Here is a 23,453-nt window from a genome sequence, read left to right on the forward strand (position 1 = left end):
AGGGCAAAGAGGGTGATGCTTAAAGAAAATTAAATGGCCAACTAGGCCCAGAACTCCAGGAAAATCTTGCCAGGGCTGATAAAGGCCAGGGAAAGACAAAATGCCCAAAGGGGAAAATGTTAGCCCACCCACCCCAATCCACAGGCACACTGATAAAATCTACAGAAAGCAAGAAGCACCCAGCGGGGGAGAAGTCCTCAGAATTGGCGGGTTTCTGGATAATAAAGCAATTCCCCTAAACAGCACAAGCAATCACCCCCTAAAAATCCACATGTTCTCCTCCTCCCAAGGCCAGGGCAGAGTGGTTGACACCATTGCAACTCAGGCCAAATGCTCTCCTTCATCCCATGACAGTCGAAGAGAGAGTGACTTAGAAACTGCTATCTGGACCTATGAAGCTACACCCTGGAGGAGCTGGCATGGTACACCCAAGGAAGGGATAGAGTCAACAGTTCCTGCAGCCCTTTCAAGACCAGAGCTCCCACAATTCTGTTGCAGTTGTTCTTAACCAGGACTTTGCTTGCCCAGGGATCTCCCCCTGGGTTTCCTTTTATTCTGCCTATAAACAAACTTTGCTTTTGCTTCTGCTAAAAACATGACTGAATTTTTATCACACCATAGTCAAGGACAAAGGAACCCCCAATCCAGCAACCCAAACCCAACAACAAAAGCAAAGATTAAAAAATTGTTTCAGATTGAAGGAGACTAAAAAGAAATGACTAAATGCAACACCTGATTCTGAATTGGATCTTTTTACTTTGAAGGACCTTATTCAGGAAATTGGAAAGGCCTGACTGGGTTCTGAATTTTGGATAGTAGTAATATATCAATGTTAATTTTCTGATTTTGATGGTTGTATTGTGTGGAAGAATGTCCTTGCTTGTAAGGAAGTACACACTAAAGTGTTCAATGTAGATATAATAATGTTATTATATGCACAAATTGCTTTCAAATGGTTTAGGAAAAAAGTTCTTTGTACTTTATCTACAACTTTTATATAAACTTAGATTTGCTTAAATTTTAAAAAATTAGTTCATAAGAGAACAAGAGAGAGAAATCATGGCAGAAAAAGATTTTTGAAAAACATAAAAGGTTTATTCCAGGAAATCCAACATCTGAATATTAGGAGCTCCAGAAAGACAAAACAGAATGAATGCGAAGGGGGTGCAAAATTATCAAAAAAGTATAATAGTTGAAAATGTCAAATTTTCCCCACAGAACACAATTTGTCAGATTAAAGGCTCTGTTCAGCACCATAAATGGAAAAGACCAAGGCATGTCACCATGAAATTTTAGGACACTGGAGATAGAGAAAATACAAAGAATTCTGAAAAAAGGAAAAAAAAAGCCCCACCAGGTCACATATTCTTTAACGGCAGTTTTTGACTGAAGATAGATCATTTATCTTTGTCAAACTTCAAATCAACAAAATTCTTTTTATAAGACCATGTCTGAAATGTTCAGTACTAGAAGAGACACACATCAGTCAATAGGGATTTTATTTCCCCTCAAAATCCTGCCAGTTTCTACCAAAGATAATGTTAAATTACATTCAGAAAACACTCAAACTAGTTTCTCAGTCCTTTTCTTTAATGAGATGGCTTTCTTGAATGGTGTCAAAAGTCAGAACAGAAATTCAAGGCCCACCTTCCACTTGTACTGGGAAGGCTGAATGAAGAGAATAAGGGTACAGCTACCCTTAGAGCCTTACTTAGGATATATGAGGATGTGGATAATAAAAGCCCATAGACACCAGCTGCTCACAGGCAACCTGTGTCTTTCACTTATACCTAAGGATGTGTAAAAGAGAGAAGCCATCCAATGACAACTTTTTCTTTGTAATATGTGGCTCCAAGAAATGGCTGACATCTATTTTCAAACCAGTTCTATCATACATAAACCATGTGAAAGTTGATGTGACATAACGTATTTGATTATACAGACTAAAGCCTCCTCACCCCCATCCCATTTGGTTCTGTCCCTCGCTGCCTATGTTGTTGGTTTTTTTTTAGATTTATTTGTTTATGCATATAAGAGCTGGGGTACAGGCCAGAGATGCGGGGGGTGAGAGGATTCACCAGAGACAAAGTGGGGAGCAGAACAGGCAGATTGACCGAAGTACACTGCTGAGGGGAGCAGCTGGCGAGACAGGATTGGTCTGCTGCGCCATGTGGGTTTCTCCCTGGCCGGCCAGGGATCGAACTGGTGCTGCAGAGGCTGCGGATTGCTTCATAGTGCTGTGCTTAACCCCTTGCGCCACCAGGAAGGCCCCACTTGCCTATGTTTTCTCCTAGGAATGGAACAACATCAGCCTTGCTGTTTTGTCATCTTCCAGCTTCTGTTCTTCAAATCCACACATTCCCAAACAAAGGAAACTACTGGGAGTCACCCATATGGAAGAGCAACGAAAAGTGTCAAACTCTCCAACAAAGCCAGTTGTTCTATTGTTACGGGGCAGGAAGAGGGGCAGCCCAGACCCTGCAAACCTGCCTGCTTTAAATAGGTTCTGCCATCTGCCGCATCAACACAAAACATATGAGACTTTAAAGGGAAGGAATTTTAATACAATTAGGAAACAATAGAGGAAAGGCAAAGAATATAGTTTCTAAATCAAGCACCCAAAGTTACCCGTCCCTTCATGGATAAAAGTCCACCCAAGCAGGACTGGCCCAGAGCAAGGCCCCAAAGCCTGCCACAAGTCTAAAGCACCTTCCAGTGGGGACCCACAGAAAAGGATCAGAAACAACCAGACAAGTCTGGAGGGAAAAGGGCAAAATCAAAATCAAGACAAAACCCGTCATTCTCACCTCCCCACGGGTCTCTCACCCACATCTGTGTCACCCAGTCCATGACCAAAAGGCAAGAGTAGTTTCTTCACGTGTGTCTCTAGGCTCCATGCGCCTCCTCCAGGTTTCCTTCTGGCTCTCCATCCTACTTCCTTCTTTTCTCAGTCTCCTCTGTAGCTTCTTCTCTCTCTGCTCAGCTCTACCCTCCTTTTGGGTGGGGCAGGAAATCTAGAACCTCCCCCTTTCCTGGGGACCACCCTGTTACACTATGAGAAGGCCAAGACTTATCCATGACAAAAGCAGCAGTTATGTAAAGATTAACAATTAGCAGACAGCTGTGATTCCAAACCCCCAGCAACTCCATTAAGGGCTATCAGCAGTACAATAGATGCCTGCAAAGGCCCTCCTGCCCTACCTCTAGGGAGGACTTGGCAGGGCAGTTAAGCAGCACCTGTGTGTAAATTAGAGAATGGAGTTCCCTCTGGGCATGTAACCCCAGGCTCATAGGTTTTTGTGCTCTTTACTTGGGGCAATTCAATCGAATGAAATGTACTTCATTCTAATCCCCACTTTCTGCTCCCTCAGTTCTGTGCCTTTGTGCCTTGAATGCACAAAAAGGAACATGGATGCCTTGGGCATCTGGCCTGCGCTGGTCTTCAGTTGCTAGCAAGCTGGACTGAAGTAGGTCAAGTAATGGCCTGTTTTTCCTCAAGGCTTATGTCCAAATTGAGGTCTTGAATTCTGACTACTCTGCTGATGAAAAGAAGCATAGACACACACACAGGAAGCTCAATGCTTTCCTCTCAACTTTGGCTCCACTCTGGTCCTGGGTTGAAGTTTACACAACCAGGAGGACTTCCAAGTAAGAAGCTGCCCCAGGGCCATCTTAGGAAATCTTCTGGAAAGAAAGTTATGGACTCTCTTTCAAAGTAATCCAAAAAGGAAAAGAAAGATGACAACAGGAAGGAGGGAACCCAAAATTTGACTAAGGAAAACATCACAAAGTAAGGATATTTGCCTAGGAAACCGACTTTTTAACTTCTTTTCTCCCAAATCCCATTCTCTCTTTCAGTTAAGTCAGTGGTACTAAATCAGTCAAATCCAGGGGTTTGGGGCTGGCAGTAGAAACTTTGCCTTCCCTAAGGGCTGAGATGGCTCCACAGGAGTTGAGAGTGTGTTTGTGGCTGTGAACTTGAATGGTGCCAAGCAGAACGTGGGAGCCAGCTGTTGGGGTGATCTGGGGAGGGCCAGGTTATAATGTAGAAGGCGCCAAGCCCATTAATCCCGTGTGGAAGGAAATCCTTTCAGTCAAGTCCTAGCAACTCCTCAGTGCCCTGTGAAATAAGGAAGATTTGTGAACACGTGTCACTTCCTTGGACTTCTCCAGGGTCCTTTGCCTCATAGCACAATGCATAAGGATCCCTATTAAAAGTTATCTGTACACCAAGAGGATTTAGACTCAGCATTTCTGAGGCCTCTGCTCTATCTTCCCCTAAGGCCATCAGCATCATTAAAAGGAAAAGAAATTCTTTCCAATTCCCATGAGTGGATTTAAATATATCTATTCATCCTCAATTATTATTACCACTCTCCTTCTTACCCTGTGACCTGTCTGGGGGCAGCCTTGAGGCCCACGGCCCCACACAAACTGTGAGCCATAAGGGATATATTAAATTTTGTCTTGACCTAATTGTACCCCAAATTTGAGAGACCTTTGGTACCTAAGGTAGTTCTGAGTTACCTATCAGGAGTCTCAAAGTTAGATTCTTATTATAGAGAAATTATTTCTTCCGTAGATATGATAAAATCTTCTAATTGGGTCAGTGTCTAATTAGGCACTAATTAGTACCAAACATTGGAATGAGCTGGATCTCCTTTCTTCCCTAGGCTGATGAGCTCTAAGGCAGACAGCCTGTTCAGATCTTGACTCTGCTACTCGTTAACTGCCATTTTGGGCAAATCTCTCTTTGCCTCAGTTTACACAACTGTGAGATGGAATAAAATAATGGTTTATAACTTGTAAGGTTATTGTGAGGGAAAAATTAGCTAATATGTGCAAAGCACTTAGCACAGTATGTGATATGATTAACTACTCAATGAATAATAGTTTTATAATTTTGGTCCAGTTTGGTTAAAAAATCTTCATTTCAAAGTGCTGTAAGGGTAGTTGTATCATCCTCAAAGATAATAAAAAAATCACATTACCCCTACCACACTCACATACACACCATCATCACCACCACCACCAACAACAACAACCACTTGCCTTCCAATGTGGATACTTTTAGATAAGTTCTTTCAATTGACCACTGCCCGAGCAACTATTGGTCTATATGAGCCCAATGCAGGTCCTTGAGGCAACAGTAACATTCAGAAAAAATGAATTTTTTCTTTCCTTTCTATGCACTTGCTTCTTTCTCTAGCTTGACACCCTGGTCTCTGACATCTTAATTTGAATTTAGCCTCCAGGGAAACAAACCTAGTCTGGCCTGACCAAGGGTTGATGGCAGGAAACATCCCTTTTGTGTGGGGAAAATGACATGGAGTTTTAGTCCTGGACCTTGTGGTGTCGCTTCCTAGGGTTCCAAGTCCAATCCCATCCAATCCCAGCCCTTCAGTGCTGATGGATGTTTGCAGCTCATGAAGTGAGACAACTGGCCTCGGAGGATTTTCTCACTGAGATTAAGATTTTGTGGCTTTAGCTTCAGGGGCTTGGGAGCAGGTGGCGAGAATTGAGGTCCTTCAAATAAATGGATGAATCCCAGATCCAGCTCCTCTAGCACTCATTCCAGACAAGCCATTATGCCCCACTTAAAAAAAGAGAGAGAGAGAGAGAGAGAGAGAGCAAAAGAGAGATGAAGAAAATGGTGCTTAATGAAAACTAATCTGCTGTTTCTGTGAAAGGTAAAATGGAAAAGAGGTGGGCCTGAAAACAGGAAGACAGTCCAGAAAGGAGACAACCAGGCCTGAACCAGGTGGTGCCAGCAGTAAAAATGAAAAGACAGATGTGCTCAGTCCATGCAGTCTGCTTAGCCAAATACTACAGCCCAGGCAGCTAATAAACACAAACAGCTCTGGAGGCTGAAAGCCATAGACCAGGGACTAGCATGGTCGGGTTAGCACCCTCTTCTGGGCTGCAGGCTTCATGATCCTCACAGGGTGAGGGAGTTCTGCAGGATCTCTTAAGTGTACTAAGCCCATTCATGACGACTTCCCCTTGTTACCTAATCACCCCTAGAAGGTCCCAGTTACTAATATGATCATCTGGAGGTTAGGGTTTCAACATATAACATATAACAGTCATGGGTGGCAACTTCAATTGTGACACTTCAGAATGGGTGTGTTCTCTAAGGGAAAGAACACAGAAAAGAAAGAACAAGAATTTGCCATGTGACAATGAGAACATTTCTTGTCAGGGCAGAAGAAGAGCTAGAAGGAGTCGGAGAAGGAAAGTCCAGAAGGAAGAAGTATTAGTGTTTTCCAGAACCAGTGAGAACTAGATGGATGGATGAGTGGGGTAGATGGGTGGATGGATAGACAGACCAATAGATTTTTAAGAAATTGGTTCTCATGATTATGGAAGTTGACAAGTACAAAATCCTCAGATAAGTCAATAGACTAGAGATCTAGGGAACAGTCCATGTTGCAGTTCAAGTCCAAAGGTCATCTTCTAGATTAATTGCTTTTTGCTTAATTTCTGGGGACTTCAGTCTTTGTTCTACTTAAGGCCTTCAATTGATTGGATGAGGCCACTCACCTACATTACAGAGAGAAATTTTGAATGTAATCTAATTTTAAAAACACCCTAACAGAAACATCCAAAATAATGTTTGACCAAACATCTAGACACTATGACCCAGCCAAGATGACACATAAAATTAATGATCACAGAAGATGAGGACATATCCTTGCTGTCCAAGAGTGACCATCCTGACTCATTAATTTCTGTGACCCTGTATCCATCACTCTTCTTCTCTGAGTCTCAGTTTTCCCATCCTAAAATAAGATAATCACACCTATTTCTTAAGATTGTTTTAAGCATTAAATAAAATAACATTTTTGAATGGCCCATACATACCAGTATGTATAAAGAGTAGCTCATATTCATTTTATTGCTATTTTGATCATTATTTTCATCTACCCATATTCCAAGAATGCAATTTAGAGTAGAAGCAGGCAAGATTATAGGAGGTATTAAAGTGGAAATATGCAAAAGGAAAATGTGTGACTGTTCTAGGCTACAGGGCCTGCATTCTACACTGCAAATCAGTTCAGTCCTGGATTAGGACACTTTTGACTTACACTCTCTCCTTTACAAGCAATGTAACATTTTCAATATTAAAGCACTGAATTCTCCCAACCTTTAGTTCAGCCACAGAGTCAGAACTAAAGAGCATACCTTGTCCTTCTATTCTGTGCCATTGTCACCAGATTAGCATATTTCCAAGTCCCCTGGGGCCACTTCCTAGAAAACTTCAATGAGAATGAGGGTCATAGTGGATTACATCACTCCCTTCCCCCAACAGAGCTGAGGCAAATGGAGAATAAGCAGGTGTGGTACTTATAACACACCAGGCAGGCATGGATGCTGGCTCTCATATTTGACTTGGGATTCCCTGACAGTCTAAACCACTTTTCATTTCGTCTTTCAGCCCACTGGAACAGGGGTTAATGACTTTGTCCAAAGAAACAAAACAAAAGACTCACTCAAATCCAATTAAAAAGATCTCAGAAACAAGTCAGGCATGGAGTGTTCCAGAAACTTTACAATTGAATTTTTTTCATTGACAAATGATCCTGCCATCATTGTAGATAGGGTAACATATCTAATTCCTATAATTCTATATCTTTAACTGAAGCCTGCAGGAGATTCTTTGATGGAAAGAAAGATCAATGGGACTGAAAGGAACATATTCCACTTCATTCCCTCTCTCTCAATTCAATTTCTCACCAGGTATTCTGATAGCTTCCCTCTTTCACCCCCACCTGAAACCATTTCTCATTTATCCAACCCTAAAGAAGAACATGAAGCTGAATGGATTCATCACACACTTAACCAAGTAAAGCCCTTGACCCTCTCCACACAAGCCTTTTCCTCGTGGAAATTTCACCTTATGTTCTCTAGGCAAAGAGGAAAGAAATATCTGGGAAGTGACCAAAAAGAGAAGAGGTGGAGAGAGGATAGAAAACCCAGAGATTTTAAAAACTGGAGAAACTCTTCAGTGTTATATAGTGTCAACCACCCTTGCTTTTGACTTAATCAGGGCTAATTTGGTTCTTTTGAGCACATTCCAGCATCCGAATCATTCACTTGGTAGCATGTATGTGTCTTGCTACAGGACATGTGATGCTAAACACTGCTGGTAAGAAGGCAAGACATAGTCCTGCAACAAATATCATTCATTGCTTGATTGTAGACAAGTAACTGAATCTCCCTGTGACTCAGCTTTCTTATCTGTAAAATGGGCAAATAATAGACTCTACCTCAAAAACTGTGGCGGGGATTAAAGGAATCATTATGTATAAAGCTCTCAAGTGCAGCTGTAGAGATACCATGAAAAGAGCATGGGATATTGAGAATAATTCCCTTAGGACCTTCACAGGGGGAGTTGAGTAGGAGTTTAAGGTGGATAAAAGGCAGTTGGAAAAGCCCTCCTGGAGGGAAGGCCAGTGTAACAATGGCACAGAAGAGAAAATGCACATACCCCCTGGCTAGTGGGAGCTTGGAGTAGGAAAGAACTAGGCAGTGAATGTTGCTGGAGCCTCAGGCTTCTCCCAGCTCCGCTGAGCTTGTGCATCCAAGGGAGAAAGCTGTCCAGATGATCTATGATCTCCTGTTACAGGGAAGAAGCTGTTCTTGATATTTACAGGAAACGTGGTCCTGGAAGGGGAGGAGGGAGCATCTCCCATCTGCTCCTATCAGTTCCCTTGTATCTGTTCCGTCACTTCCCCATGGGTGGGGCAGGAAAAGATGGAAGGGGTATTTGACTTAGGATGAGACCTTCCTCCAGTTAAGTTAAAGTTCCCAATAACACTAATCCTTAGCCAAGTTTCTGACTGGCGCCCTCTAACCTAGAATCGACTTTCCTTCCAAGCACCACGTTTACAAGTGGCCTCCACCTACAGGCTTCCCTCTGTCCCTCACTTTCCAGTGTCCCCCAGCTCTCTGAGGAAGGGGAATCCCAGATGAGGCAGAGCCAGGGAACAGATGGGGGCACAGAAGTCCTTGCACTGTCAGGGGATGGAGAAAGGTAGAGAGCAGGAGAAAGACAGAGACAGACACAGAGGAGGAAGAAAGGTGGACAGAGTCAGAGACGCAAAGGGAGAGTCTGTACTGAATAATTTAGGGGCTCCATCTTACCGTGGCATTCAGCTACCCAAAAGTGTAAGGGGGAGAAGTAGAAGTGGTCATCTCCCTACCAACATTCTCTCTAGCCCCCTGTCGAATTTATGCTTGTAGTCTTTCAAGCTGAGACTCTGCAATAGAGGCTCCAGATCCAAGGTGAAGGACACGGTTGGTGCTCTACAAGAAGCCATGACAGCCCTCTGCTCATTTTAAGCTTCTCTCACAGATGGATAAGCAGGCAAGGAAAGGGTTTGCAATGCTGACAAGGGTGGGCGGCCCTGATGACCAGAGGAGCTGGGCTGCATTCTCCAGTGAGAGGCAGGAACAAAAGCCTTGAAGCAGGGGGTGTCTGCTGGGTTTTCTCTGCCCTGGAGTGACTGTAAAGAGGCCACTTGTGCAGCCACAATGGCCTAGAAATGATTGGAGTCCTTGGGTAGGAAGGTCCAAGCCATCTCCATAACCCCAGGCTAGCAGCCTCTAGCAGGTGCCCTAGAGGATGTGGATGATGAATCCACTTGTGGTTATAAGGCCATGAACTGTGGCATATTCCACGCACTCATCTATATCCTAAGTCTTGTAAAAAGATGAAGGTTGACCAGTACCTTGGGGTCTCTGTGATGAATGGGCTTTAATGGAGACAGCACTAGATGTATGCAGAGGAAGGGGCAGCTGGGTCTTGTGTCCTGCTTTACTTCCTCCTGGTCTGCTTTCCCCCCTGCTGTTTCCACAGTAACCAGCTTTGCACCAATGTGAGTTGAAAGCCTTGAGCCTCAGATGCACTTTTTGGGCCAAAGAGCACAGAGTCCAGAGGAAACCTGCCTGGCACTCAGGCACGTGCGGCCGGACCTGCAGAGATGTCAAGGTGCCCGGGGCAGTCTTTAAGCCTCTCGCTGGACATCCCTCCCTTCTGTTGCCCTTCTGGATGCTTTCTCAGTGTCCCAGTGGGGCTAAGGCCCAGTGGCTGCAGGGGTGGCTTACTCAAGACCAGCCATGGTGGCCGCCTTTCCCCTTTCTCCAGTCCCCACTCACACTCGCTAGGAATCGCTTCCCCAAATCAGCTGTCTGCACTTAACCTATCAGTTCAGTTCACCTTTAGAGAGAAACCAAGGCCAGGAGACATCCACATGTAAGAGGAGAGGAAGACAGAGAAGAGAGACACAGAGGGATACAGAGAGCAACAGAGCCAGCAAAATATCCCATACAGGAAAGGTCAGAAAAGAGAGAAGAAATGCACCACATTCCCAGACCAAACAGATCAGTTTCTGAGTCAGGAAGACAGCACGGAGACTGATGTGGGAATGAGAGCCAGTGAAGGGTGTGGTAAGAGGATATTCTTCAAAGAACAGGCTACAGGTTAAGCCTTCACCACCCTGCCTTTCCCCCACCCACATTCCACAGCCACATCTCTGCTGCAAAAGGGACTAACCAGAACAGGTGAGGCCTCCTGGGAAGGCATCCTCTGAAGAGGCGGGGGTAGATGTGGGTGCGCTGAACCAGCTCCTTCAGGGAAAACTGTAAGCCAAGCCAGCTCCCAAGGGAAGGAACATGGACTCTTAGCCAGGCAGAAATTGGGGTAGAATAGAAACTGGAGGGACACACCCGTCCACAGGCAGAGTCAGTTACCTCTACCTGAAGCTCTCCTTTACTTGTGAGGAGATTCACTCAAGGGTACAGAGAAGGTGGGTCAAGGTCAGCGGCACAAAGGAAGAGCAGTCACCTCTGTTAAAGTGGTGAGGACGGATAACAACTCAGTGCACTCCCCCAGAGGTATTTACACGTTAGCACAGTGTCCCTTGGAGAATATCTATCCAATAAATATTTCTTGAGCACCTACCACATGCTTGGCATTAAGCATAGCAGTGAACATAGTCCCTGCCTTAATGGAGAACATACTCTTATAGAGGACACAGATGTCTTCGTGCAAGTAAATGACTCTGAAAATTCCAGGCAGAGGCAGGGAAATAGGGAGCTTTTCTGGTGCCTCTCAAATCATAGCCCATCAATCACTGTTTAGCTTGTAGTAAATCTGGCCCATCCCTTTAAATAGAAAAATAAAATTCTACTGTTAATTTAGCATAATGAATCATCACAGAGAAAAGTGAAGTGTTTCAAAAATAGCACAGGGGAGGGAGTCCTGAAAAAGAATGAAGAAAGTAAGGTGAGCCAGAAGTAGGCAGCCTAGGTTAGGAGTGGTGACTACGGTGAGAGCTGACAAACAGCAGCTTTCGTTTTGACTCGGTGGATTACTCATGGAGCACTTAAGCCTGCCCTTCCTTGCTGTCAGATGGGAGCTCCATGGACACAGACGAGCCAGGAAGCAGTGATAACAAGACCAAGAGGATCTTGGCGGCCTTACCCCTCTGGCTCAGCTCCTTTCTCCATACCATGAGTCTCCACTGTGGTTGGCGTGGGTGGGAGGAGGTGAAGAGGAGAAGCAGGTAGAGGTATAAAGTCCCCTCAGGATCCCTCTAACAAACCAAGCCCAGTCTCCCTGTGGGATGGGTTAGTCCCTGCCTTCCCTGCGTCTGCTCGGTTCTGTCATCTACACCAGCACTGATGACTCAGGTCTGTTGCTCCTAAGTCACACAGTGCACAGGCTCTAGGGGATGCTCCATGCAAACTCAGTCACCAATCTCCATGTTTGCCTGCTCTATAGACAGGGCCTATTACCAGTTGTTCCTTTAGAGAGAGAGAGAGAGAGAGAGAGAGAGAGAGAGAGAGAGAGAGAGAGAGAAAGAAAGAGAGAAAGAGAGAAAGAGAGAAAGAGAGAAAGAGAGAAAGAGAGAAAGAGAGAAAGAGAGAAAGAGAGAAAGAGAGAAGAGAGAGAAAGAGAGAAAGAGAGAAAGAGAGAAAGAGAGAAAGAGAGAAAGAAAGAAAGAAAGAAAGAAAGAAAGAAAGAAAGAAAGAAAGAAAGAAAGAAAGAAAGAAAGAAAGAAAGAAAGAAAGAAAGAAAGAAAGAAAGAAAGAAAGAAACGTACTCAGAGCCCCAGCTCCCTTAGCTATATAGGGAAGCCACACCTGTCCCCCACTCTTCAGCATCCCCAGCTCTTACCAGCAGACCTACTCTAACTCAGAACCACATTGCTGCCATGCATAGCTGAAGCACCATTGCAGGTACCTGGCTATTCCGATGCCACATTTTGCCCCTCAAGGGAGAGGCTGGTTCAAGTGGTCTCATTCAAGGGACCTTTTTCTGGTTCTTTCCTCCATTTGCCTCAACTCCTTATTCCTGGTATCACTCATGGCTAAGTATGCATAGATTTGAAGAGCAACAATACTTCTGAACAGAAAGTGAATATATATATGTGTGTGTGTGTGTGTGTATTCATATATTCATACCCACTGATAAACACACACACATATAATATACATACATACAATATAGAGCTAGAGAGATACAGACACAGATATACACAAGTAAAACCTTTTCCTAATATAGAGTTCAAATATTTGTAATAGTTTTAAATTGCTCCATTTTCCAGCAAAGTTATACACACACACACATAAGTTGACAGGGTGTGAAACTGCATTTCATTTATTATATAACAAAACACCTTCATGATACTCAGAAATAATGCCTTTTCTTTGAACAACTTTTCTTTTTAGTATTTAATGTATGTTATTACCACAATTTTCATCTGTTTTTCAGAAAGACTGCATAATACATTTTCCTTGTTGTAAAACTAAACACAAGGAGCAGAGATCTGTCTATTGTTAATAAGTACAGAATTGAGCATACAGACCTATAAGATGTTGAAATTATGTCATATCTGCAAGTCTACCCTTTGTAGACTTTGGAGAGTCCCACCCTTAGTAGACTTTGCTGGTTGTCTGGGACCACAAAACATATAAAGATGAAGTCAATAATAAGGCAAATGATCAACAATTTTTATCAGGACCCCTGTTTCTTGAATAAAACTCAATCAAATGAATTCAAGCAAAAAAGAATGGTAGAGGGGACAATGGGAATTAGATTCCAACATACTAAGGAAAGGAAAGTTGTCTGGGATCTCCCCATCAGCTCTGCTTTTTTCAGAGTAGTGCCATCATTCCCTCTGACTGAAGAAAGATCTTGGCTGCAAACAGTGCTGGGCATCATCCGGAGAGATGCAGAGAACCCCAGAGAAAGACTCTGATTGGCTCTGCTTCAGTCCCCAGCCTATGGATATCCAATGACTGTGTCACAGAGGACAGGGTTCTATGATTGGTCAGACTCTGGTCACGTGCCCATATTTCTGGCTTAGTGGAGTAGAGCGACATGAGTGACAGTCCCAGCAGAGGCACAACGAACATAAAAATGGACATTCCCTTAAGAAAAAGGAGGACCAGAGGATGCGTGGAAGGGAAACAATAGACATGTGCCTCAAACTCAATTTGCTAACTTCCCTCAGCTTACTCTTTTCTTTGAACTATTTTTATTTTTAATTATTTGGATATTAATTTTTGTGCATTTATTACAGAAAACTGGCACTTTATCCTTTGAAACTATAATGAATTTTCTTCATGATTTTAAAAAATTAAATGAGAAATAAAGACAAAACTCCCTATTCCTATACTCCTAAGAGATTGTTTTCTTTGTTAGTATTAAGAACATTGAAATAATTTAATATGGCAGGGGAGACTCAAAATCTTCAGAAATTATTAGTTTTCACCTACAAAGACACAGAGGCAAGTCTATTGTTTACTGCCCTGGAACCAGAGGGTTAACACTCTGCCAGAAATTACAGGTCATAATTTGCTGGGGTGATTATAAGAATTTAATAGGGGTTGTTAGTTATAGGAGAGGTGTAGACATTTCATGTTAACACATATTCGTGACAATTACAGCTACATAGCAATACTAGCTAACACCTATCAGATTATTACCACGGCTAAGCATTTTACAGTGGGGTGAGGTGACTGGCCGTGATTTCTTGATGCTGAGAAGCCTCAACTTACAGTTAACCTTTCAGCAGTTCTGGTCCCACGAAAATGGGAAAGAGGGTTTATCTGTATTCACATATGCACATAGAAGAGTGATAGAGACCAAGGGTATCTACCAATAAGCATTACAACACAGAGAAATCTATGCATCCAGAGCAGGAGTTAAGTTCATGTTTGAGGTGAAGAATACAAACAGGAACACTCACTTCCTCCAGGGACATTCAGGGCAAGTGGAGGAGAACTTGGCCTTAGCCAAATCAGGCAGGACTCAGGTTAAAAGCTGCTGTCATCTTCCAACTTCAAGCATGTGAACACCTGTATGAGTCCAACTGCCTGGGTGGCACTCGCTTACCCTAGAATAACTCTCCCCTCCACTAAGCATATTGAGTCTAGCATACACTGTAGCTCCTTTGTACCACTATCTTTCCATCCTGCTTTCCAGGTTTTAATTACCCTTCTGAATTCTGCTTTTGCACTTCTGCTTCATTAGGCTATGAGAACTTAGACTTCATAATTTGGCCTGAAACTTACAAAGGTAGTTTTAAAAAAAAGTATTCCCTCCACAGTAAACGTATCCCCACCACAGCCATAATCTCATGATCATGATTCCCTGCAATTCCAAAGTCCTGATCTTTGTTCTCAAAACTCTGATCTTAATCACCTTTCCTAGTCTTCTTTCTTGCCATTATTTTTCTTCATAAATATGTCCTTCAAAATACTATCTTTTAAACTATTGTCCTTTAAACTACTTTATCCTTTAAACTACTGTCCTTCAACTGGTCTTTTACATCTCAGTCTTGGCTTTTGCTTGTACCCTTCCTTCCATTTGGGTGGTTCTTTGTCCCATAAAAATTCTAATTGTTCTTCAGATGTCACCTTAAAAACAACTTTCCTCATGCAGCCTTCTATAGTCAACTCAGCGAGAAATGATGCAATCAATGATATTAGAATTTGATGTAAAAATCAAACTAATTTCAACTACAATATTCTACACTTGTCTCCTGATTTCATGCCACCATTTTGAGAAAGTAACTTTACCTAACTCGAGTTAAAAAAATTAATAGGTGCTCTGGGGTCTAAAGAAAGTATTGCTGCTTAGATTTTTATAAGGGTTGGGATTGAGAGAGAACTGTGAATGTACCATGCATAATATGAACCTTACTTTCATGAGTTAAAGGGAGCAAATTTATGTGAATCTATGAATCTCAGCATGACATACAAAATATGTGAGATCTGATATGACAAGAATTACTCATTTGAAATTTGGAGACTTTGCTACCAGACATTCATAAACTGGAGTACCCACAGACAAATAAATTTGCTACAAGTTTAACCTACAAAAAGAAAAACTATATTCTAAGGGAATCCAATATATGAATAAGTTCCTAGAAACTGTAAGTCTTATACTAGAGCACACTAATGGTTAGTGTTTATGAAACATGTAAACAGCTTTTAAAATATCCTCTTCCTTTATAAAATTACCCTAACTTCATATAGGATAATTTTGGAGGTTGTCTCTCCAAGAGTTTTCTACTTGTTAGCATTCTGTTCTTATCACAGCAAGCTGTTCCAGAGATTTCCCTGCTGGGTACCTTGGATTTACAGATATATTTTAAAAATATGTTTTAAAAAACAGTGACTTCTCCTTACAATCAGACTTCTGAAATGTCACTTCCCTTCACTTGGGTGTGCTTTGTCACCTACCACAGACTTGTCGTGCTCTCACCACCTAAGTATTTCTCACCTAGATTATAAACACCACCTGCAGACAAACCTAGTAAGAACCCTTTGGGCTCCTTATTATTCCACTTCTCTGTGGTATTTACATTAGGTCCCACTTTCTTGTTTTTAAAATGTGTCCCTTGAAATTCAGTCTTTGCATCTTTTTCCCTCTACATTCTCCTCAGTAATCTTGACTTGGCCAGTGTATTCACCTGTCCCATTGGACATCTTTACCTACCTAACTACCTCACTCATCTTCACAAGCAAAACCTGCTCCTCCTTCAATATCCCTTTCTCAGGAAGGGGAGATCAATACTGTGTCATTGGGTGTCATCCGAGATCGTCTTCTCCCAGCCCTCACATCTGATCACGCACCAGCTTTTAGTAGTTCTCTGTCTTTGAAAATTCCTCATAGTTCAGCTCTCCTTGCCTTTGCCAGTGCCTTGGTACATTCATTGTTTCTTGCCAGTGCTTTTTTATTGACTAGTCAGAATCATTCAATGACTATGTTTTAAACAAAATTTTATTGATTTACCAGTGGTTTACAATGCTATATAAATATCAAGAGTACAGTTTAACACCTTGATACATGTATATGCCTCACTGCACCCACCACCAAAGGTCTAGGCCATCACATTAAATTGAGCCCTTCTACCCACTCCTCATACAACCCTCCCCATCTGTTAACCACCAAATTTTTCACTATGTCTAAGAGTTATGTTTGTTGTGTTTTGTTAGTTCATTTGTTTTGGTTACTTATATACCACATATGAGTAAAGCCATTCAGTGTTTGTCTTTCATTTTCATTTTCTAACTTAGTTCACTTAGAACAATCACCTCAAGTTTCATCTTTATTGTCAGAAAAGGCAAGATTTCATACCCTTTAATCACTGAGTAGTGTTCCATTGAGTTTATATACCTCAACTTCTTTATCCAGCCATTCATAGATGGACATTTAGATTGTTTCCATGTCTTTGCTATTGTGAACAATGCTACTTTAAACATATGGGTATGTATATATTTTTAACTTAGTGGTTTCATTTACCTAGGACTGGTATAGGTGGATTAACTGGTAATTCTACTTTAAGTTTTCCATGGAATCTCCATACTATTTCCCACAGAGGCTGCACCAACTTCCAACTTCCATTCCTACCCAGTGTGTACAAGTTCTTTTTGCTCCATACTTCTCTATCAACAATTCAGATACAAACAAACAAATAGATAAATAAAATTAGGTTATTATTTAAAACCATATACAAAAATTAATATAAAAAAGGTGCAAGAATTAAATATAAGATCTGAAACCACAGAATAAATAAAAGAAAATAGCTAAAAACATAGGTAAACAGAGGACTTGGTTCCAGCAGTAAGGAAAAAAAAGCAAAATAAATAAATAAGCAAATAAATAGGACTACATCAAACAATAACTTTTGAACTGAAGAAAAAAGCCACTACATAGATACACACACACACACACACACACACACACACACAGGAACGATATTCAGCAATTAAAAAAGATAAACTAATGACATTCGCAGCAACATGGATGAAGCTAGAAGGAATTATGCTCAGTGAAGTAAGTCAGAAGGAAAAAGAAAAATATTGGATCATTTCACTTATAGGCGGAATATAGGGGAACCAAAGAAGACATCAGAGAAAAAAAATAATAACAATAAAAAACACAACAAAACAAAACAAAAACAGACAACTATAAACCAGAGACATTCTGCAGGGGAGGGGGAGGGAGAGGGATTGGAATGAGGGAGGATAGAGCACCAAGAACTGTGGGGACAGTGCACAGGTGCATTGGTGGTGGGAATTCTATGGGGACACATATATTTACACAATGGAATACTACTCAGATACTTAAAAAAAAAGATGAAATCGGGCCTCCCCGGTGGCGCAGCGGTTGAGCACTGGGTTGCGAAGCTGCCCACGGCCTCTGCGGCGCCGGTTCGATCCCCGGCTGCTCCCCGGCCACCAGTCCCACATGGTGCGCAGACCTCTCCTGCCACCCACTGCTCCCCTCAGCAGTGTGTTTCGGTCCTTCTGCCTGCTCTGCTCCCTGCTCTGGCTCTGGTGAATTCTCTCACCCTCCCGCGCTTCTGACTGTACCCAGTGCATGTATAAACAAACAAACACACAAACAAATAAATAACATGCCTCTAGAAAAATTAAAAAAAAAAGATGAAATCATGCCATTTATGACAATGTGGATGCAGCTAGAGAATTGTGATGAGTGAAATAAGTCAGAAGGATAAAGACAAATAACAGATAATTTCACTCATATGTGACATATAAAGAAATAAAACAAAGGAACAAAGCTAACACCCCCACCCCCACCCCCTAGAAACATGACTGTAGAATTGTGACTACCAGGGCAAGAGGCAGAGACTAGGGAACACAGAAAGAGAAGGCCCGATGGGCTGTGACGTGGTGGAGGACTATGGGTGTTTTGGTGTGGGCATAGTGTGTCAGCAGACATCTGAAGAGGAGTGGACCTATATCCACAAATCATACGCAGTGTTGTATTGTTACCTCAATAAAAAATAATACAATGGAAAAAAAAAAAAAACACCTGAAGGAAAGATATCTTTCCTGGGAGAAGATATCTTACCTGGGAGAAGATATCTGCACATTATACATGCAACAAAGGGATTAATATTAAAAATATATAAAGAACTCATATATAAAGCAGTGAATAAACACTTCTCCAAAGAAGACATAAAGAAGGCCAATGGGCATATGAAAACATGTTCAACTTCCTGCAGTTATTAGAGAAATGTAAATCAAAACCACAATTAGATATAACCTCATACTGTTGGGAATGGCTTATGTCAAAAAGACTGAATCATTCAATGACTTTAAATGTCCCTAAAGGACATATTCCATATTTCCATGAATTGGTCCTTGCTAACCCACCCTCTCTCCCTCTGCCCTCTTCCCCACCACCCTCTGTAACCAAGACAATCCAAATGATGAGTGGTTCCCCAAATATACCAGCTCTCTCACGTGTCTTATCTTTTCTGCCTGGAATGCTCTAATCTTGCAGGTTGTCCTGTCAATTCACCTCTCACCCTTCAGGCCTCAGTCCACAAGCTAACTTCTCTGAAATATTTATGAACCCCTGCAGTCCAAGATTCTCCTTCACCTATGTTTTCACTGTACTCAATACATGATAATAATTAACCCTTATTCTGCAAACATTAAGTTATCAATTACTGATGTCTAACCTTTATTGAGTACTTTCCGATGTGTTTGGCACCACTTAGGTGCTCTAGAATTTAAAGCAGCCTAATGCTTGGAGATAGCTCTATTAATAGTCCTATTTTATAATGAGGAAACTGAGGTACACAATGATTAAATAAGTCACCCAAGGAAGGATACACAGCTAGCTAGTGACAGTATTGAGATTTGAAGCCTGTAGCCTCTGCTCAAAATTGCTCCACTCTGTGGCAGCCACAATAACAATCACTTTCTTATAAGGCAGTCTCATTCCCTGGCATACTCGTGTATCCTATCCATGCCTTTTTAATTTTTGTTTCTCAGGGACTATACAGTTCCAGGCAAACAGTGTTCACTGCAGGATTCCTAAAGGAATGCATGAGTGAATAAAAGAATAATAGAGTAGAATGAAAAAATAGAATGTGTCCACGAGCTTTTGAAGGACTTTCACATTAGTGTGTTCCAGGTTTCTAGTCTATTCTTTCTTCTTCATGAGTGGATCCTCCAATCCAGTGAATGAGTCCTGCAAAACCTGACAATGCATTCAGTGTGACAGCCTTTAATGAATAACAAGAGGCAAAATCATTAATCAAGCACTATTGGTACGAGAACCAGCTAGGAAGAGTTCTGCTGGAATACATCATATCCACTACAGCTCAAGTGTACAGAAGGCGGATCACACAGGCCCCAGCAGAGCAGACCCACCTTCCAGGGACAAGACAAAAGACTCATTGCCTGCACTTGGCCTGGGTTTTTGTTACTTTCTCTCTTGCTTGCCCCTTTTTATCATAGAGAAGAATGGAGCAAAGAAGACATCCGGGGAAGAGTTTACATGTTGCCATCTCATCTCCCACATTCTTTCTTCCTTTCAACAAAATTCTTGACTTCAGATTTTATTTTTGGTTCTTTCTGCAAGACACCTATCCTCTGGTTTCCTGTCTGCTTCAAGCTTATTCTGCAGAAAAACCAATAGCACATGAGAAATTTGGTCAGAGAAACTTGCTTCTTCCTCTATTCTGCAGGACTTTTGGGGTACACCACAGCCTTGAAGGTGACAGCCTTCTGAAATCATGTGACAGTGACTGTTCCACACCCAGGCTTCAGAGCAAGGTTGCCTGGCTATGAATCTCATATCTGGCTGTGAGCAATTTTATGACCTCCTGTTGCCTCATTTCCCATATCTGTAAAATGGGATTGGTCATAGTGTACACGCGATTGATTAGTTGAGGGATTAGAACAAGATAATAAATATAAGATGCTTAGAAGCACTGACACATAGGGGCCTCCCTGGTGGCGCAGCGGTTGAGCGCTGGGTTGCGAAGCTGCCTGCAGCCTCTGCAGCGCCGGTTCGATCCCCGGCTGCTCCCCGGCCACCGGAGGAGGGTCCCACATGGCGCGCAGACCTCCCCTGCCACCCACTGCTCCCCTCAGCAGTGTACCTCGGTCCCTCTGCCTGCTCTGCTCCCCACTCTGGCTCTGGTGAATTCTCTCACCCTCCCACCCTTCTGACTGTACCCAGTGCTTGCATAAATAAATAAATAAGTAAATCTTAAAAAAAAAAAAAAGAAGCACTGACACATAGAACATGTCTAATAAATTCTTTTATGATAAATATTAATAATAATTACAATGACAATAATGAAGTTTTTTAATTATCCAAGGACCCCAAATCACAGGGTCCCTATAGTGTATGGAACCTTGTATCCAATGTTGTGGGGAGACAGAAAGAAAATTGAACTGTTAATTTTTGCCCCTTAAGAGTACATGAACAATAAAGAAGGCAAAACACAAATGTAAGAATCTTCCCAAGATTATAAAAGTAAATAACATTTCTGCCAAGAAGAACCTTTTGGGTTTCTCAGCAGCATAGTACATGCTTAGAATACAACTCTCTTCAAAGGAGCTCACAAAACTTGGGAGGAATTTCTCCCTCATCTTTGACAAAGTTATGTTTGGGGCTATTACAGTTTTGAGGCCATACAGCTTTAGTACTATTGACAGTTTAGCCAGATAATTCTCCATTGTGGGGGCTGCCCTGAGCATTGTAGGATGTTTAGTTACATCTCCAACTTCTACCAGATGCCAAGAGCATTTCACTGGCATTGTGATAACCATAAAGATGCTCTCTGAGTATTGACAAATGTCCGGTGGGGGTGAAATCACCCCAGTTTAAAAACTATCTATTGGATTTAAGTACCAATACCCACTGGGAGCTCACTGCAACATAAAGGAAAGAATCAAAGAACATGACTTTTTTTTTAATGCCTTCTCTGCATAAAGTGTGGGACAAGGATCCTTTTCACTACCACACAAAGGAGAACTTGGTCCTATCTCCTGCCTTGCCCACGCTCCCTTTTCTCATTGGTAGAATTGGGTTACAGTGGGCAGACTCGGGTTTGTGGTAAGGATGAACCAAGTTGTGTTTGTGGACCCCTGTAACTGCAACCACCTTTCCAATGTAAAGAAATATTGCTTTAAACACCCACAAGCTACTGTTCCACTGTGCTTATGTCTCTGTGTAGAAAACTAATTCAAATCAAAATATTGTCACATTAAAGTCTAAGATTACTTAGAGTAATGATTCTGCATTCAGTTCATATGTATTCAACAAACACCTCCACCATGCTAGGCTCGAGCTGTGCCTTCTAGACACAAGAGGGGAACAGGGGCAGCCTCTACCTCAAGACCTTGGTCTTTGGTCAGCAATTGTGCTCTCTGCTCCACCATCACCAGTGCCCAGAAATGGACAAACCACCCCTCATGTTCACAACACCCAAGAAAGATAAAAATCAAATTGCAAGGTCCTACTTAGGAATATTGTCCTGCATGGTTATCTGGCATTGGAGTTTTGTAGGAATTCTACTTAGCTTTAGAATCACAGAAGACAGGAATGAACACTTATTAAGTCCATAGGTATGCCAACTTCTGCTCAGGTTCATTGAGAACTGGGGGGAAAATACTATGATCCTATTTTTACTGCCCATACAGAGCAAATCTCATACAGAGTAATCTTTCCAATGTCACGGGACGTGTCACACCATCAAATAGGGGTGCATTGGGGAGACAGGACTTTGAGCACTACTCAGACCCTTTCCCAGGAATTGCATGTCAGAGGAAACTGCTCAGTCCTCCAGCATAAATCACTGGGAGGTGGGGGCATGGGGAGGCCAGATAAATGGCTTTCAGAGGGATGGGCAGTCCTGCTGCTGGAGAGAGATCACCTAGGTTGAGCCGGTAGAGTCTGGATAGAGTGTACAAAGGAGGACTCCTCCTTCCCAAAAATAAAGCATTAAAAACGATGTCCCGTGGCCTCCTTAGTGGTGCAAGGGGTTAAGCATAGCAATGTGAAGCTATCTGCAGCCTCTGCAGCATGAGTTCAATCCCCGGCTGGCCAGGGAGCTACCCACATGGCGCAGCAGACCTCTCCTGTCTCTCCTGCGCCTCCCCTCAGCAGTGTATTTCAGTGGATCTACCTGTTCTGTTCCCCACTCTGTCTCTGGTGAATCCTCTCACCCCCCACACCTCTGCCCTGTACCCTGGTTCTTGTAAGCATAAATAAATAAATCTTTTTTAAAAAAAAGGATGTTCCAGTCTGTGACTTCTTGGAGCCCCACCTTCCACACAGCCTGACAGAGCATAAAAATCAGTGTGCCTTTCTGAAGACAGCCTCTCCAGGACAGCCAGGGGGAGAACAATGTAACAAACCTGCAGAACCAACACAGAGCCCTGGGCAGAAGACAGATTGCCCACCACACCAGATCTGTGGAGATCATTCTGCGGTCGTCCTTGACAAGTAATAATATTAGGATTTTACAACCCTGTAATTCCATTATGATATGTGAATATGTTTGAGGGACAGAGAAAGGCAGATTGATAACTTCATTTAAAACAAATAAATTTGATGCCACAGAGTCATGAATCATACAGGAGACATACAAGGGATGGGAAGAACACCAAATCCCTTCCCCTGGTGACTTTACAAACCTCATCTATTTCTGTCAAACAAAACACTTCCATTTAGGTTATTAATATAAAATTTCCAGGTTTCATGAAGTTAAATTCTTTCTAAAATTCTGGCACTTTGGTCAGCAAAACTTTGGATTTGAATTAATATGAGTAGAAGAAAAATGGGCCTATTCATCTGTGGAGTGATCATGACAGCTAGAAAAAAAGCTATGAAAGCAACCTTTGGCAATGCCCAGGAAAGTAGTTTTTAGGACAGAGAGAGAGATAAGTGGTCCAGATGTCCTTGTCAAAATATCATTAGAAACATCTTAGCCTCACACCATTATACACTCAAATCACACATTCCTTACTCTGAGCCTATTTTTATTGAAGTTGGACCTGAGGGAGTAGGATTTTGCTACCACCCCCTTCAACACACATTTGTTTCCCATGATTTACTTGAAGGCTGAGAAGTCACTAGGGTGGAGCCTTAAATCCTGGGG

Source organism: Talpa europaea (assembly GCF_964194135.1).
Source record: "Talpa europaea genome assembly, chromosome: 8".
NCBI lineage: Eukaryota > Metazoa > Chordata > Mammalia > Eulipotyphla > Talpidae > Talpa > Talpa europaea.